Source organism: Mytilus galloprovincialis, chromosome 6 (genome assembly GCF_965363235.1).
Source record: "Mytilus galloprovincialis chromosome 6, xbMytGall1.hap1.1, whole genome shotgun sequence".
In the NCBI taxonomy this organism is placed as follows: Eukaryota; Metazoa; Mollusca; class Bivalvia; order Mytilida; family Mytilidae; genus Mytilus; species Mytilus galloprovincialis.
Window position 1 is genome coordinate 73,343,957 of NC_134843.1, and position 18,085 is coordinate 73,362,041.

Consider the following 18,085-nt stretch of genomic DNA (forward strand, 5'->3'; position numbering starts at 1 on the left):
GGTGTTAAATGAATAAACTTAGTATGTTGTTGTCCAATTTTTACTGTTTAACCACCTACATTGTTTAGCACACTGGTATTCTATGTGATCATGGGCTATTCGGTATAAAAGTAGTTAACTGTTTGCAATGAATATTCCAATTTTAATACTATATAAAAAAAAAGAAGATGTGGTATGATTGCAAATGAGACAATTGTCCACAAGAGACCAAAATGACACAGACGTTAACAACTATAGGTCACAGTACGGCCTTCAACAATGAGCAAAGTACATACCGCATAGTCAGCTATAGAAGGCTCCGACTAGACCTGTTCAGATTTAATCACAGAGATTCAGAGATATATATTTTATAAGATTAACAAAGAATGCATTGTTAATCTGGCAATTAAACGAATTTCTTTCCGCAACAGTTCTAATTGTACACTCTTATATATGTAAAAATGGTAAATATATATATATCGTAACTTGTAAGATTTCGAATCAGCTTGCTCATTTAGAAAAGAGCAGGATATCTTTCTTATAAATTTCATTCAACATTTAGTTACAAAATAAAAACACGAAAAATAGCAAAAGTGGTCAGAAAAGTACTTACATAAGTAATCACATTATGTATACAACAAAGAATTTGATTTGATTATATTGACAAACAGTTCAAATCAATGTTTAAATAACGTAATGTAAAAAGAATTAAAATACATTCAATGTTTTGATATGAATAAAAAGAGCGTTTAATACATGAAATTTTTGAATAGACCACCTATTCAGTGGAAAATCTTTTGACAAATAAATTGCTCTTGTAAAACACTGACAAATTGAACTCAATGTTTGGAATGAACTCTGCACTGAAAGAAACCTGAGTGTAGTGGACTAGTATTGTTATTATATGTCTGTCAGCTATTAGAGTATTGTAAAATTGGTTTTAAATGCTTCATTAAGCATGACTTACCAACGTACTTTCTATTGAATGTTTACGGCAATGGAAAAGCCAATTTTACTTTTAACGGTATTTTTCGTGCATATCGCTGATTATACAGTTACACCACAACTGTAATATGTATAAGACAATCTCTTGTAGAAACCATTGTCCTTAAATTAAATATTTTGTTCATAATATCTTGAAATGTATAACGGATAGACAAACATATGATACACTTCCAGTATGAGAACTTATGAACAATACAAGATATAAAATAAGTTTGCATAACCATAATCTTTAGTCGCCTCGTTATTGGAGTAATTGCCCTTTAATTACGTTTTTGTGTGTTTTTGACTATTATTTTGAGACTGTACATGTTTTAAAGCCAAAAGAATCCACAATACCAGCTTTAGAAGTAAGTTCATATTGCTAAATTCGTTGGTAAAATCTGTATATAAATACTATCAAATGACATTTTTCCGAATTTATTGAATTTTTTACTATTATCTTGAAAACACTTATAGAGAAATATAGTCTTTATTAAGTAAAAATCATCAGCAAGATAAGATATTCTAATATATATATGGCAACAAGCATGTAGATACATTTCTCAGTTGTCTTCTTGATGACATGACGATTTTTACTCATGTTTGTGTTTTCTTTTGAAATTATAGTAGATAAAGAAAAAATATCAACATATTCAATTATCACCAGTGCCATATAGTTCACTGAACTTGTTCAATTGAATATTACTGAAGCATTAATTAGTAAGTAATGCCTTGACTTAAAATCTTGACTTTAAACTGCGGAACGTTACACATTTCAATGTTTGGAAATAAGTTCCAGTATCCAACATCTTTTAGTTAGACTTATATCAATAAAACTTTAGGTAATAAGTAGTTGGAACATCTGTATTTGACTAGATGCAAAACGATGTAACCTTTAACCAGTTTCAATAAATAGGAAGAATGGATAAAGTTAATTTTCCTTTGAAAAGTTTACATTTTTTTAAAATGTTTGTTGAGAAGGTATATTTGAATAGTAGATAATAGTTATCAAAGGTACCAGGATTATAATTTAGTACGCCGGACGCGCGTTTCGTTTGCAGGTGGCAGTTAGGTCCGCTGCTGTATGCCCTGAGGTAATCGGTGCCCTGAGGTAATTGGTGCCCTGAGGTAATCGTGGTAATGCGTCATTGATTAAATACGCACGAAAATATAGTTCTTATTTAAATAGATCTAATACCAAATTTTAATATGACCAAATACCAAAGATGTCAACAAACTTCCCAAATGATTTTATTATTTGTATTCACCGATGATTCATTTCGTATGTATGTGTAGGGTGGGGATGACTGGTAAAATTATAAACTTTTTTTTTATTTTTTATAAAAGTTCAATTAATGATCTGAAGTATTCATTCATGACAGGGTTGCCTGAGGTAACCCCAATTATAACAACAAATACCACCATTAAACTCAAGTCAACTGAGGTAACTTTATATATACATCACATAAACAATACAAATTTATGAAGTCCTAATTTCTAAATTAAGAAATTGTGTAATTAAAATATAAATGTAAACACTAGCAAAGTATGTACTAAAAATTCTTTCATAACAGGGTAATCTGCGGTAACCCAAACAATAACAGCAAATACAACCTATTTAACTCAAGTTAATTCAGATCACCTTTACATATACATCACATAAACAATTTAATTTCAATGAATTCCTACATAACAAAAGAAGAAAGTGGTTTATTACAGCATAACTGCATATACTAGCGAAGTATCTACTAAGTATTTTGTTATGACAGGGTTACCTCAGGTTACCCATAAAATAGCAACAAGTATTATCCATTGATATCAAGTTAACTAAAGTCGCTTTTCCGATATATCACATAAACAATACCGATCTATGAGGCCTACATGTAAAATAAAGAAATTGTTTGATTACAACATAAATGTTTTCACTAGCAAACCATCTTATAAGCATTCTTTATAACATGGGTACCTGAGGTAACCCCAGACATAATTACAAATATAACCCACTTAACTTAACTGAAGTAAATTGAGATCACCTTTACATGTATATCAACTAAACAATACAACTTTCATGAAGTCCTACATTTAAAATAAAGAAGTTTGTTTATTACAATAAATGTAAACACTACCAAAGTATCTACGAAGTATTTATTCATGACACGGTTCAATGAGGTAACCCCAATAATTACAATAAATACAACCCACTCAACTCAAGTTAACTCAGGTTACATTTATATATACCTCGCATACACAATACAAATCTATGAAGTCCTACATTTTAGATTAAGAAATTGTGTCATTACAGCATAAATGCATATACCAACAAATTATCTACGAAGTATTCTTTCATAACAGAGATACCTCATGTTATTTAAAAAATAACAACAAATATAATCCATTCAAATTAAATTAACTAAAGTTGCCTTTCCTGAATATCATATAAACAATACTTATCTATGAAGTCCAAAATGAAAAAGTAAATGGTTTATTAGAAGTTAAATGTATACTCTGGAAAACTATCTACGACGCATTCTTACGTGACAGGGTTACCTCAGATAACCAAAACAATCACAACAAAGATAACCCATCTAACTCAAGTTCACTCAGGTTACCTTTAAATATATATACATCACATAAACAATACAAATCTATGAATTCCTACATTTCAAATTGAAAAGTTGTGGAATAACAATATGAATGTATACACTAGCAAAGTATCAACTAAGAATTCTATCATAGCAGGGTTACCTGAGGTAACTAAAACAGCAAATACAACCTATTTAACTCAAGTTAATTCAGATCACCTTTACATTTACATCACATAAAAATTATCACTTCAAAAAATTCCTACATTAAAAATTAAGAGGTTGGTTTATTACACCATACATATACTAGCAAAGTATCTACTAAATATTCTGTCATGTACGGTTACCTAAGGTAACTCATAAAATAGAAACAAGTATTATCCATTCATATCAAGTTAACTTAAGTCGCCTCTCCAATATATCACATACCCAATACCCATCTATGAAGTCCTACATTTAAAATAAAAAAAATTGTTTGATTACAACATAAATGTTAACACTAGCAAACTATCTAAAAAGCATTCTTCATAACATGGGTACCTGAGGTAACCCCAGACATAATTACAAATATAACCCACTTAACTGAAGTAAACTGAGGTCACCTGTACATGTGCATCACATAAACAATACAACTTTCATGAAGTCCTACATTTAAAATAAAGAAATTTGTTTATTATAATTATTGTAAACACTAGCAAAGTGTCTAAGAAGGATTCATTCATTACAGGGTTACCTCAGGTAACCATAACAATAATAACAAAGATAACCCATCTAACTCAAGTTAACTGAGGTCACCTTTATATATATACATCACATAAACAATACAACTTTCATGAAGTCCTACATTTGAAATAAAGAAGTTTGCTTATTACAATTAATGTAAACAATAGCAAAGTATCTACAAAGAATTCATTCACTACAGGGTTACCTCAGGTAACCCAATTATCACAACATATACAACCCATATAACTCAAGTAAACTCAAGTATCACCTTTAAATATATATGCATCACATAAACCATACAAATCTATGAAGTCCTACATTTTTAAATTAAGAAATTGCGTAATTAAAATATAAATGTATACACTTACAAAGTATATACTAAGAATTCTTTCATAGCAGGGTTTCCTGAGGTAACCAATACAAAAACAACAAAAACAACCTATTTAACTCAAGCTAATTCAGATCGCCTTTACATATACATCACATAAACAATATAACTTTAATGAATTCCTACATTTCAAATTGAAAAGTTGTGGAATAACAATATGAATGTATACACTAGCAAAGTATCAACTAAGAATTCTATCATAGCAGGGTTACCTGAGGTAACTAAAACAGCAAATACAACCTATTTAACTCAAGTTAATTCAGATCACCTTTACATTTACATCACATAAAAATTATCACTTCAAAGAATTCCTACATTAAAAATTAAGAGGTTGGTTTATTACACCATACATATACTAGCAAAGTATCTACTAAATATTCTGTCATGTACGGTTACCTAAGGTAACTCATAAAATAGAAACAAGTATTATCCATTCATATCAAGTTAACTTAAGTCGCCTCTCCAATATATCACATACCCAATACCCATCTATGAAGTCCTACATTTAAAATAAAGAAATTGTTTGATTACAACATAAATGTTAACACTAGCAAACTATCTAAAAAGCATTCTTCATAACATGGGAACCTGAGGTAACCCCAGACATAATTACAAATATAACCCACTTAACTGAAGTAAACTGAGGTCACCTGTACATGTGCATCACATAAACAATACAACTTTCATGAAGTCCTACATTTAAAATAAAGAAATTTGTTTATTATAATTATTGTAAACACTAGCAAAGTGTCTAAGAAGGATTCATTCATTACAGGGTTACCTCAGGTAACCATAACAATAATAACAAAGATAACCCATCTAACTCAAGTTAACTGAGGTCACCTTTATATATATACATCACATAAACAATACAACTTTCATGAAGTCCTACATTTGAAATAAAGAAGTTTGCTTATTACAATTAATGTAAACAATAGCAAAGTATCTACAAAGAATTCATTCACTACAGGGTTACCTCAGGTAACCCAATTATCACAACATATACAACCCATATAACTCAAGTAAACTCAAGTATCACATTTAAATATATATGCATCACATAAACCATACAAATCTATGAAGTCCTACATTTTTAAATTAAGAAATTGCGTAATTAAAATATAAATGTATACACTTACAAAGTATATACTAAGAATTCTTTCATAGCAGGGTTTCCTGAGGTAACCAATACAAAAACAACAAAAACAACCTATTTAACTCAAGCTAATTCAGATCGCCTTTACATATACATCACATAAACAATATAACTTTAATGAATTCCTACATTAAAAATGAAGAAGTTGATTTATTACACCCTAAATGGATAAACTAGCAAAGTATCTACTAAATTGTCTGTCATGACAGGTTACCTCAGGTAACCCATGAAATAGAAACAAGTATTATCCATTCATATCAAGTTAACTTAAGTCGCCTTTCAGAAATATCACATAAACAATACACATCTATAAAGTCCTACATTTAAAATAAAGAAATTGTCCGATTACAACATAAATGTTCACACTAGCAAACTATCTCAAAAGCATTCTTCATAACATGGGTACCTGAGGTAACCCCAGACATAATTACAAATATAACCCACCTAACTGAAGTAAACTGAGGTCACCTTTGTATGTGCATCACATAAACAATACAACTGTCATGAAGTCCTACATTTAAAATATATAAGTTTGTTTATTACAACTAAATGTAAACACTAGCAAAGTTTCTACGACGGATTCATTCATTAAAGGGTTACCTCAGGTAACCATAACAATAATAACAAGGATAACCCATCTAACTCAAGTTAACTGAGATTCACCTTTAAATATATACATCACATAAACAATACAACTTTCATGAAGTCCTACATTTGAACTAAAAAAGTTTGTTTATTACAATTAATGTAAACAATAGCAAAGTATCTACAAAGAATTCATTCAAAACAGGGTTACCTCAGGTAACCCAATTATCACAACATATACAACCCATATAACTCAAGTAAACTCAGGTATCACCTTTAAATATATATGCATCACATAAACAATACAAATCTATGAAGTCCTACATTTCAAATTAAAAAATTGTGGAGTTACAATACAAAGGTATAAACTAGCAAAGTATCTACTAAGAATTCCTTCATAGCAGGGTTACCTGAGGTAACCAATACAATAACAACAAAACAACCTATTTAACTCAAGTTAATTCAAATCACCTTTACATATACATCACATAAACAATATAACTTTGATGAATTCCTACATTTAAAAAGAAGAAGTTGGTTTATTACACCATAAATGGATATACTAGCAAAGTATCTACTAAATATTCTGTCATGACAGGGTTACCTCAGGTAACCCATGAAATAGAAACAAGTATTATCCATTCATATCAAGTTAACTTAAATCGCCTTTCAGAAATATCACATAAACAATACACATCTATGAAGTCCTACATTTAAAATAAAGAAATTGTCCGATTACAACATAAATGTTTACACTAGCAAACTATCTCAAAAGCATTCTTCATAACATGGGTACCTGAGGTAACCCCAGACATAATTAAAAATATAACCCACCTAACTGAAGTAAACTGAAGACACCTTTGTATGTGCATCACATAAACCATACAACTTTCATGAAGTCCTACATTTGAAATAAAGAAGTTTGTTTATTACAATTAATGTAAACAATAGCAAAGTATCTACAAAGAATTCATTCAATACAGGGTTACCTGAGGTAACCCAATTATCACAACATATACAACCCATATAACTCAAGTAAACTCAGGTATCACCTTTAAATATATATGCATCACATAAACAATACAAATGAAGTCCTACATTTCAAAATAAAAAATTGTGGAGTTACAATACAAAGGTATAAACTAGCAAAGTATCTACTAAGAATTCCTTCATAGCAGGGTTACCTGAGGTTACCAATACAATAACAACAAAACAATCTATTTAACTCAAGTTAATTCAAATCACCTTTACATATACATCACATAAACAATATAACTTTGATGAATTCCTACATTGAAAATGAAGAAGTTGATTTATTACACCCTAAATGGATAAACTAGCAAAGTATCTACTAAATTTTCTGTCATGACAGGTTACCTTAGGTAACCCATGAAATAGAAACAAGTATTATCCATTCATATCAAGTTAACTTAAATCGCCTTTCAGAAATATCACATAAACAATACACATATATGAAGTCCTACATTTAAAATAAAGAAATTGTCCGATTACAACATAAATGTTTACACTAGCAAACTATCTCAAAAGCATTCTTCATAACATGGGTACCTGAAGTAACCCCAGATATAATCACAAATATAACCCACTTAAGTTTGTTTATTACAATTAATGTAAACAAAAGCAAGGAATCTACGAAGATTTCATTCATTACAGGGTTACCATAGGTAACCCAATAATAACAACAAATACAACCCATTTAACTCAAGTTAACTCAGGTATCACCTCTAAATATATATGCATCATATAAACAATACAAATCTATGAAGTCTTACATTTTTAAATTAAGAAATTGTGTAATTAAAAAAATAAATGTATACACTGACAAAGAATATACTAAGAATTCTTTCATAGCAGGGTTACCCGAGGTAACCAATACAAAAAAGCAACAAATAAAACTCATTTAACTCAAGTTAATTCAGATCACCTTTACATATACCGGATTTACCGGATTTGTAATCACATAAGCAACACGACGGGTGTCGCATGTGGAGCAGGATCTGCTTACCCTTCCGGAGCACCTGAGATCACCCCTAGTTTTTGGTGGGGTTCGTGTTGTTTATTCTTTAGTTTTCTATGTTGTTGTCATGTGTACTATTGTTTTTCTGTTTGTCTTTTTCATTTTTAGCCATGGCGTTGTCAGTTTGTTTTAGATTTACGAGTTTGACTGTCCCTTTGGTGTCTTTCGTCCCTCTTCTTTTACATATACATCATATAAAAATTATAACTTCAATGAATTTCTACATTAAAAACGAAGAAGTTATTACACCATAAATGCATATACTAGCACAGTATCTACTAAGTATTCTGTCATGACAGGGTTACCTCAGGTAACCCATTAAATAGCAACAAGTATTATCCATTTATATAAAGTTAACTTAAGTCGCCTTTCCTGTATATCACATAAACAATACACATCTATGAAGTCCTACATTTAAAACAAAGAAATATAAATGTTTACAATAGCAAATTTTCTCAAAAGCATTCTTCATGTCATGGGTACCCCAGACATAATTACAAATATAACCCATTTAACTGAAGTTAACTGAATTCACCTTTACATGTACATCACATAAGCAATACAACTTTCATGAAGTCCTACATTTGAAATAAAGAAGTTTGTTTATTACAATTAATGTAAACACTAGCAAAGTATCCACGAAGAATTCATTCATTACAGGGTTACCTGAGAGACAGAGTTACTTCAGGTAACCTAATAATAACAACAAATACAACCCTTTTAACTCAAGTTTACTCAGGTAACATATATCTATACATCGCATAAACAATACAAATCTATGAAGTCCTACATTTGGAATTAAAAAATTGTGTAATTTCAACATCAATGCATATACCAGCAAAGTATCTACGAAGTATTCTTTCATAACAGGGTTACCTCAGGTAACCCCAAAAATAACAGTTAATATAATCAATTCAAATAAAGGTAATTTTTAAGTTGCCTTTCTAAATATCATATAAACAATACACATCTATGAAGTACAAATTTTTAAATTAAGAAATTATGTGATTAAAATACAAATGTATACACTAGCATAGTATCTACTAATATTTTTTTCATAACAGGGTTACCTGAGGTAACCCAAGCAATAACAGCAATACAACCAATTTAACTCAAATTAATTCAGATCACCTTTACATTTTCATCACATAAACAATATAACTTCAATGAATTCCTACATTGAAAATGAAGAAGTTGGTTTATTACACCATAAATACATATACTAACAAAGTATCTACTAAGTATTTTGTCATGACAGGGTTAAATAGCTACAAGTATAATCCATTTAAATCGAGTTAAGACAGATCGCATTTTCTAAATATCGCGTAAGAAATTTACATCTGCGATATCCTTCCACTTTCCTGAAATGATATCCCCAAAAGATGCAAGATTTTTTAAAAAGTCTTTTATTTATGTTTTCATTCACCATAAACCATAAACCAAATGAAAAAAATTAGTTCAGAAAAAAATTCAGTCTACTAAATTATCTGTAAATCTCATTCCTATCGATCTTTATGAATAACCTGACAATGCACAGTTGTACAGTTGTTCACTGAGGTAACCTGACCATGCACAGTTGTACGGTGGTTCCCTGAGGTAACCTGACCATGCACATTAGTACAATGGTTCCCTGAGGAAACCTACCATGCACAGTAGTACAATGAATCCTGAAGTAATCTGACCAGGCACAGTAGTGCAATTGTTCCCTGAGGTAAACTGACCATGCACAGTAGTTCAATGGTTCCCTGAGGAAACTTGACCATGCACAGAAACACAATGGTTCCCTGGGGAAACCTGACCATGCACAGTAGTACAATGGTTCCCTGAGATAACATGACAATGCACAGTATTACAATGGTTCCCTGAGGTAACCTGGCCATGCACAGTAGTACAGTGGTTCCTTGATGTAACATGATCATGTACAGAAGTGCAATGGTTCCCTGAGGAAACCTGATAATGCACAGTAGTGCAATGCTCCCTGAGGTAATCTGACCATGCACAGTAGTACAATGGTTCCCTGAGATAAACGTACCATGCACAGTAGTACAATGGTTCCCTGAGGTAACCTGGCAATGCACAGAAGTACAATGGTTCCCTGAAGTAACCTGACCATGTACAGTAGTATAATGATTCCCTTGGGAAACCTGACAATGCGCAGCAGTACAATGGTCACCTGAGGTAACATGACAATGCACAGTAGTACAATGGTCACCTGAGGTAACCTGACCATGCACAGTAGTACTGTGGTTCCCTGAGGTAACATGACCATTTACAGTAGTACAATGGTTCCCTGAGGAAACCTGACCATGCACGGAAGCACAATGGTTCCCTCGGTAACCTGACCATGCACAGTAGTACAATGGTTCCCTGAGGTAACATGACCAGGTACAGTAGTTCAATGGTTCCCATAGTAAAACCTGATCATCACAGTAGTGCAATAGTTCACAGAAGTAACCTGACCATGCACGGTATTGCAATGATTCCCTCATCACTTACCATGCACAGTAGTACAATTGTTCCCTGTACTAACCTGACCATGCAGAGTAGTACAATGATTCCCTGAGGTTACCTACCATGCACAGTAATACATAGTTCCCTGAAGAAACCTGACCATGCACAGTAGTACAGTGGTTCCCTGAGGTAACCTGGTCATGTATAGTAATTTACATATGACCTGAGGTAACTTTGTCATGTACAGAAGAACAATGATTCCCTAAGGTAACATAGCTATACACAGAAGTACAATGGTTCCCTGAGGTAACCTGACCATGCTCAGTAGTACAATGGTTCCCTGAGATAAACTTACCATTCACAGTAGTACAATGGTTCCCTGAGGTAACTGGCAATGCACAATCGTACAATGCTTTCCTGAAGTTACCTAATCATGCATAGTTGAACAGTGGTTCCCTGAGTAACCTGACAATGCATAGTTGAACAGTGGTTCTTTGAGTAACCTGACAATGCATAGTATTACAATGGTTTCCTGAGGTAACCTAACCATGCACAGTAGAACAATGGTTTCTTGAGGAAACCTGATAATGCAGAGTAGTACAATGATTCCCTGAGGTACCTTACCATACACAGTAGTAGAATGGTTCCCTGAGGTGACCTGACCATGCACAGTAGTACAGTGGTTCCCTGAGGTAACCTGGCAATGCATAGTAACATTTGCTTTCCTGAGGTTACCTGACCATTTATAGTTGTACAGTGGTTCCCTGAGTAACCTAACAATGCACTGTATTACAATGGTTTCCTGAGGTAACTTAACCATATACAGTAGTACAATTGTTCCCTGAGGTAACCTGACCATGTCGATAGTACAATGGTTCTCTGAGGTAACCTGACTATAGTACAATGGTTCCCTGGGGAAACCTGACCATGTCGATAGTACAATGGTTCCCTGGGGAAACCTCACCATGCACAGTAGTACAAAGGTTCCCTGATGTAACATGACAATACACAGTAGTGCAATGGTTCCCTCAGGTAACCTGACCATACACAGTAGTACAGTGGTTCCCTGAGGTAACCTGACCATGCACAGTAGTGCAATGGTTCCCTCGGTAACATTACCATGCACAGTAGTACAATGGATCCCTGAAGTAACCAGACCATGCACAGTAGAACAATGGTTCCTTGAAGTAACCCGATCATGCACAGTACTACCATGGTTCTCTGAGGTAACCTTACCATGCACAGTAATACAGTGGTTCCCTGAGGTAACCTTGTCATGTATAGTAATTTACATATGACCTGAGGTAACCTTGTCATGTACAGTAGAACAATGATCCCCTTAGGTAACATAGCCATACACAGAAGTACAATGGTTCCCTGAGGTAACCTGAACATACAGTAGTACAATGGTTCCCTGAGGTAACCTGACCAAGCACAGTTGTACAGTGGTTCCCTGAGTAACCTGGACATGCAAATTAGTACAATGGTTTCCTGAGGTATTCTGACCAAGCACAGTAGTACAATGATTCCCTGGGGAAACCTGACCATGTCAATATTACAATGGTTCCCTGGGGAAACCTGACCATGCACAGTAGTACAAAGGTTCCCTGAGGTAAGATGACCATACACAGTAGAACAATGGTTCCCTGAGGTAACCTGACCATACACAGTAGTACAGTGGTTCCCTGAGGTAACCTGACCATGCACAGTAGTGCAATGGTTCCCTTGGTAACATGACCATGCACAGAAAATCAATGGATCCCTGAGGTAACCAGACCATGCACAGTAGAACAATGATTCCTTGAAGTAACCCGATCATGCACAGTAGTACCATGGTTCCCTGAGGTAACCTTACCATGCACAGTAGTACAGTGGTTCCCTGAGGTAACCTGGTCATGTATTGTAATTTACATATGACCTGAGGTAACCTTGTCATGTACAGTAATTTACAGATGACCTGAGTTAACCTGGTCATGTACAGTAATTTACAGATGACCTGAGGTAACCTGTCCGTGAAAAAAAGAACATAGGTGTAATCTGGACTGACTAAGCTGACGAAGGGAGTTATGAACATTTAATTGTGGTAACCTGAGGTTTGTAAAAGTTTATCTGTGGTAACATGCAGCTGTTACAATGACCATGAAGTTGTGACCTTAGGTAACCTCACCATATTCTAACATACAGAGGTATTCTGAGGTTACATATTTATATACAGTAGTTAAGAAATGACATTAGTTAACATGTGCACTTGGCCATGTATAGAAATGCAGAAGTGCCCTGAGAAAAACTGAAAAAAAAGTGTTTTGTAAAGTTTATACAAAGTGTCGTAATACGAGTATGTGCAGTAATACAGAGTAACCTCACCATGTACAGCAATACAGAGGTAATATTAGGTAACCTCACAATGTTCAATCATACAGAGGGGACCTGAGGTAACCTCCCCATGTGAGCAATCATAGATATGATCTGGATACAGGAAATACACAGTAATTTAGAGATGACCTAAGGTTATCTGACCATGTACAAAAGTCCACTGGAGATGTAAGCTTTTTCCTTGAAAATATCCAACACCTCTCAAATAAGATTGATTAAGACAATTAACATTTTAAAAAAGCAGTTATATACTATATAACCTGTGCTTGTAACTACGTTACTTTTAAAGTAATGACAAATGAAAAAAAAAAATAGATTACTGTTCGTACTGCAATGTTTCTCTTTTTTAATACTGGTGAATAAAATCCTTACAGTGTGTACTGGCTGGTCATCATCGCGTATGATACGATGTTGATACTCATACACAGCTAATGAATATTATGCATGGATATAGATAAGATCACCACGTGTAGCCATAGACTGAGAGTTGTAGATTTGTAGTGTAAATATATAGATGCCGTTTATAGAATACAAAATTAGATCAGAAAAATAGTTATTAAAATTGAGAAAGGAAATGGTGAATATGTCAAAGCGACAACCACCCGACCATAGAGCAGACAACAGCCGAAGGCAACCAATGGGTCTCCAATGTAGCGAGAATTCCCGCAGCTGTAGGTGTCCTTCAGCTGGCCCCTAAACATATGTATAATAGTTCAGTGATAATGGAAGTCATACTAAACTCCGAATTATACACAAGAAACTAAAATTTAAAATCATACAAGCCTAACAAAGGCCAGAGGCTCCTGACCTGGGACATTGGCAAAATTGGGGCGGGGTTAAACATGTTTATGAGATCTCAACCCTCCCCTATACATCTAGCCAGTGTAGAAAAGTAAAAGCATAACAATTCGCACATTATAATTCAGTTCAAGAGAAGTCCGAGTCCGATGTCAAAAGATGTTACAAAAGAAGATAAATGAAATGACAATAGTACATAAATAACAACAGACTACTAGCAGTTAACTTACATGCCAGCTCCAGACCTCAATTAAACTGATTGAAAGATTATGTGTTCATCATATGAATATCAGGCACAATCCCTCTCGTTAGGGGTTTAGTATCATACTATCATAAAATATATGAGAAGAACATAACCCGTGTCATGCCAGCAACTGTTTTTTTTAGAAAAAAGATGTGTTTAGTTCCGATTCAAAGACTCTATCAGTGAATCAATATTAAAGCCAAAATATGCAATCTTTAATGACCTGCTAACAGTATCGTAACTATATCCCTTTTTAATAAGTCTATTTAAAGGTTTTGTTTCTGAGGAGAATACTGACATTTTTGTTATTTATATAGAATATTTCCATAAAAAATGGATGTGAAATACCTGAACGTATAAGATGTCTGCATGTTGAGTTATATTTACGAATTATTTCCTTATACCGATGATAAAATTTAGTAAATGTTTTGACCAGTTTGTGATATCAAAAACCCTGGTGTAATAATTTATTAGTAATACATAAATTTCTCTCGCTAAAATCTAATACGTTGTTACATACACGAAAAGAAGTTGAGATATATAAACACTATAAGATGATGACAAGGGAACGTCACCATCTACAAATGGATAATTAACAATAAGAAATGAAAAAACATCTCTCTTATCAACAATTTTTGTATTAATCTTCCCGTTTATGATATAGATATCAAGATCGAGGAAAGGGCAGTGGTCATTGTTATAATTAGCTTTAATTAAAGTAAATTCTACAGGATATATTTCTTTAGTATACATACGGAAGTCGTTATTATTGAGATCCAATATATCATCCAAATATCTAAAAGTATTGTTAATTTTTTGTATCAAATATTGTTTTGATGGGTCTTTGCTAATTTAAGTCATAAATTGTAACTCATAACAATACAAACACAGGTCCGCAATAATAAGATCACAGTTAGTCCCCATTGGAATTCCAATAACTTGACGATATACGGAATCTCTAAAGCGACGAAAAATGTTATCAAATAAAAATTCAAGCGCATAAATAGTATCAAATCATGTCCAATTGACATAGTTCTTTTGTTTATTGCTAATAAAAAATGATCGCAAAGAGTTTGAACATATGTACTCGCATTCAGACTTTTTAAATGCCCAGTTAATTAGGGATGTGATTTTTTTCTTAATAAGAATATGAGGCAAAGTGGTATATAGGGTAGAAAAACCAAAACTTTGAACATATCTAAAATCACCAATATATGCATGCAATTTATCAAGTACTTCCAACGAGTTTTTGACACTCCAAAAGTAATTAATTCCACTATTTTCAAAGGCCTTATTTGAACAATTTATTATCAGGTTTTTTATTGTACCAAGTGTACTAGTAAGTAAAACAGACAATTAAGTAGTTGAACAATGGACAGTGGCGGGTCCAGGGGTGTTCTGGGTATAGGAAACCCTTTTTTCTGGAGATCAATGCATTTGAATGGAAACATATAGTTGGAACCCCCTCCTTGTGTCCTAAATTGGGAACCCCCCTTTTTTAAATGGATGGATCCGCCACTGCCCCTCATGCAGTCGGACAAGATGGACTGATTTTCAATAACCTATCTATTAAATGTTATCATTTTCTACTTATGTTACTTTAAAAGAGGTAACCAAAATCAATATATGCGTAATCTGTCCATATGTTAGTGTCATATATTATTAAGTATTTTAAAGCCAATCGAGTAAAATACGGATCTATAAGTGTATGCTTTGCTTAAATGATTAAGATTTATGATTATTTTTACTTTGATATAATTGATGGAATACTTTTCACATATCGATTGTTTGTACAACTTTTATGAGAGAAAAAAAACGTTTGTGCCTGCCCCGAGTCAGGAGCCTGTAATTCAGTGGTTGTCGTTTGTTTACTAGTATGTGCTACATATTTGTTTTTGTTCATTTGTTTTATATAATTAAGGCCGGTAGTTTTCTCGTTTGAATTGGATTTCATTGTTATTTCTGATTTCTGAACCTTTTATAGATGACAATGCGATATGGACTTTGCTCATTGTTGAAGGCCGTACGGTGACCTACAGTTGTTAATTTCTGTATCCTTTTGTGGACAGTTGTCTCATTGGATTTATACCACAGCTTCTTTTTATATGTATCATTATTGAACGCATACATATCGTTATCTATGTTCTTCTATTTTAATTGTATATATCTACTACCCCTTTCGAATAAACAAAGAATGGTACACAAAGAAGCTTTAAATAAAATACATTTCAAACAAAGATAAGAAAAAACCAACGAAAGTGGTAATTATTTAACAATTTTGCATTAGTGTTAATGCTAATCTTACTGTGCAAGATGCATGCAGTACACTTAAATTTAAATAATGCCGTGACAGTTTATAGCGATATTTTTTGTAACAGCTCAGTCGCGGGTCCAGGGGTGTTCTGGTGATAGGAACCCTTTTTTTTTTTTGGAGATCAATGCATTTGAATGGGAACATATAGTTGGAACCCCCGCCTTGTGTTCTGGATTGGGGACTCCCCCCCCCCCCTTTTTTTTAAATGAATGGATCCGCCACTGCCCCTCATGCAGTCGAACAAGATGGACTGAATTTAATAACCCATCTATTAAATGTTATCATTTTCTACTTATGTTACTTTAAAAGAAGTAACCAAAATCAATATATGCGTAATCTGTCCGTATGTAAGTGTCATATATTACCAAACACAATAATAGTCAAAGTTTCAACAGGACATTCACGAAACTTAGGCAGCAATCATTTCATTTTCAGTTTGTTTCTAATTGTTCTGCCACTATATGTAATGCTAAAATTGAAATGAGAGAAAAAAATGTTTTCGACCTGTCTCCAAAAAATATATTCTTTCGCCGAAGGAACAAAATCCATAGCCCCCACCCCCCACCCTCACCCCAAAAATCAAATTGTATAAACATTTATTTACATAAATCTCTATGAAACCAGTTTGTGACAACTATTATTATAAAAGTGTTTTCTTTTTAATTATTTTAAATCATTAACGTTTCACTAAATGAATATCTGTTCACGTTGCAATGATCACAAATAAACCAAATATTTGGATTTTTTCGTTACTTATTTGTCGTTACTTATTGTAAAAAAATGTATGTGTTCTATTTTTCTCCTATTTCTCGCACATATACTGTCAGTCGAAATAGAAAGTACAATGATGTATTTATAGTTTATTCTATTTTTAGATCATGTTATTACTACGCATATGGGCACTATTGCCACGATTACCTGAGGGCACCGATTACCTCAGGGCATACAGCAGCGGACCTAACTGCCATCTGCGTTTCGTTTCGTCTACATACGACTCATCAGTGACGCTCATATCAAAATATTTATAAAACCAAACAAGTACAAAGTTGAAGAGCACGGAGGATCCAAAATTCCAAAAAGTTGTGCCAAACTTATTTAATCATTGATATAACATTTTGTTATTTTTTCAATATATACCAACATAAGGGGGTGAAGTCAACAAGTGCAAACACAAATTTTAGATGGACGTAAATGCACCGGTCTGGTCTGTCCCTTTTTGCTTTTCCTATAAAAAACGGTCTGCGACGGGATGAGAAGTACAATTGCTTTAACAAACGTCTAAGCAATGCACTATTAACAGATTCTGCCGAACTTCGATGAATATAGAATTATAACTATTTATGTAACACGTAGATTGTGTTGCCGACATGACAAGACTACAGGGCTGATGAAAGTTACATTTCGCAAGATGCCAATCTGTAATCTATTAAGAAACTTGAAACAATTTTATTTTCTTGAAACATTGAATGA